This window comes from Cyprinodon variegatus, unplaced genomic scaffold (genome assembly GCF_000732505.1).
Source record: "Cyprinodon variegatus isolate N-32 unplaced genomic scaffold, C_variegatus-1.0 Scaffold811, whole genome shotgun sequence".
Lineage (NCBI taxonomy): Eukaryota > Metazoa > Chordata > Actinopteri > Cyprinodontiformes > Cyprinodontidae > Cyprinodon > Cyprinodon variegatus.
Window position 1 is genome coordinate 13,906 of NW_015151264.1, and position 2,462 is coordinate 16,367.

General features: G+C 34.2%; 1 long non-coding RNA gene across 1 annotated transcript; it reads left to right on the forward strand.

The window, feature by feature from the left end:
* Positions 1-522: 522 nt before the first annotated feature.
* Positions 523-1,767, forward strand: LOC107098807. The gene is made up of 4 exons (XR_001481913.1): positions 523-588; positions 1,098-1,169; positions 1,519-1,578; positions 1,713-1,767. It is a non-coding gene; the product is annotated as an uncharacterized LOC107098807 (long non-coding RNA).
* Positions 1,768-2,462: the final 695 nt, after the last annotated feature.

The window sequence follows — 2,462 nt, forward strand, 5'->3', positions numbered from 1 at the left end:
TTTACCATTATTTCGATAATGGATTAATCCGATTAATTGTTTCAGACCTGATTTAAATAGATGTAATATTTAAGTAAGCATGTAAAACTACATGAGGATAATAGGTTAAATTAGAGCTCAGAGTTTATTTTAAAGAGTTGTTTGTTTTTTATTTTTTGACTAGTTTGTTTCTTTAAGCTTAAAGGAAAAAAATAATATAAAATATAAGTAATAGTATAAAGTAAAGCTTGCATCTATGTGCAAATCAGTATACAATAACTTCCTTTTTTAATGCTTACTTAGAATGATGTGGGTAACAACAAAGTTAGAGATTAAAGAATCAACCATTCTTGTTTCAAATCTTAAGATAAGCCTTTAAATGAGTTTTATGAATAATTTTTCTTAATGTTTTCCAACAAGCTTAGATTTGTTCATATCTTGATCAAGTTTTAACGTTTTGATGTTTTGTTTGCTTGATTTTGTTTGCTAAGTCATCAATCAGTGAGGTGATTTTGTTTTTTAACATTTAATCTGCTCGTGTTTCAGGAAAACGAAGTTCAACAGTCGGACTTATCGGCCAGCAGTGAGAATCTGTCTGAAAACGTCAAAGTAAGAGAACGTGAACAGTTTCACAGCGATCTGCAGATGCATCTCAATAAATTATAATTCTGCTGGATTATCTTATTTCAGGGATTTCTATCAAAAATGAAAATTGTTTATTCAGAAAATGCAGTTAATTTAATTTAAAGCTAATAAAAAACCCAAATTATTCTACATAACAATTCGATTATTTATAGTAACAGATATGTTAAACTTATCGGTTATAAAACTCTGTGAATTGCCTGCTTATACAGAAATTACTTTTTGTGAAGTGACAAAAATATATATATATATATATTTTTTGTAATGTTACCAAGAGGCTGAAGTTTGTTTTTTGTTTTTTTTTTTTGGTAGAGAAAAAAAAAATACTTGACCCAAATCAGTTTTATGTATAAGGAAGCTGTTGGGTTAGAAATAAATCTGCTTTGATTTATCACATATACACCTGTGTTTACCTGCTATGTTTATTAAATAAATACTAGACCTAGCAAATCTGATGGAATATGTGTTTTAATCAGGAAAAGGGAAATGTGTTCAGTGGGATGTTTAGAAGATCTCCAAAACCATCTGAAGGGTCGCAGTTGGAAGAAGTAAGATATTTATTTGTTTATTTTCAATCTAAAATGTAGAAAGATTTTCCAAGTCAATGTTTTTCTGGTTGTTGTGATGTGTTCAAAGACAATCCAGAAACGTCAATATTTGCTGGTTTTACAACTCGCACCACTTTCTGTCTGACTTATAGTCGGACAGAAAATAACTTAACATTATAACCTAACTAAGTAAAAATAATCAGTTCTGTTTGTAGAAATTTGGTGCTGACTTGTTCCAGCCGTACATGTTAAGATGTTTCAGTAAATTGCTCAGCCTTTTTTCCTGCATGGTGTCCGCTATGTTCTCTCAGGTGTAAACCGGTTCCATAACATTTTTTTTACGGTTCAGGGCGAAGAACCTTTGAATGGCGAGCTCTCTGCCAGCAACGACAGCCTGTCAGAGAACAAGGTTAGTCTTTATGGCAGATCTGACAGATCAAACGGCATGAGTCACAGAGCAGAAACATGCCTGAACTCATGTTGCCTGAGGAGGATATGTTTGTAGGTAACTGGAAAAAAATAACACATCTCATTTCTCTTAAGGAGAAAGGCGGCTTTTTTGGACTCCTAAGAAAGACCCCAAAGTCCACTACAAAGGTAACGTTCCCCTCGAACGAGTGCAGTAGTTATCTGCACAGTCTATTCAGACAGAAGTCCCTCCTTTTTCGTATTTGTTTCTGGATCCTGACTGGGGTGGGGGAATAAATCAATTTGGCAATATGTCTTGATTTTCTGCTACACGATATAATATTGCTCTGCAGTGTGGGGACTATAAATATATCTGTGACGGCATAGATACCAGATCTGCTCTGGCTTTGCACATGCCAGTGACGTTACTCTACATGATTGGCTGAACGTTGCCACTTGATGTAAACATTGTGGTTGCCAGGACAACGATAATAACATCCCGCAGCGTCAGTGTGCCGAGTCGGGAGCGTTTATATTGTTAACGTCTCTAATGACCGATGAAGTTTTATCTGATCAATAACAAAACTGAAAAAAATCTGTTGATGGTGAACAAAGTAACTGAGTGGCGCTGTGGCTAGCTGTAGCTAACAGGTTAGCCTTTTTTAGTTCGGTCAGCTAGCCATATTAAGCTACTCTACTTTTAAATTTGTGTCAATAAAAAAAAGGTTAATTTCTACAAGTAGAATAACTGTTTCATTTGTCTAAGATTTCTACAGAAGTCATTTTTTATGATGTCCCATTAGTCCTCTGCTCTCAGATCCTTAGAAAAAGAATAAAAATAAGCAGAGACTTTTTTGTCACCTTGTAAATGGCAGAGCTCAGTCT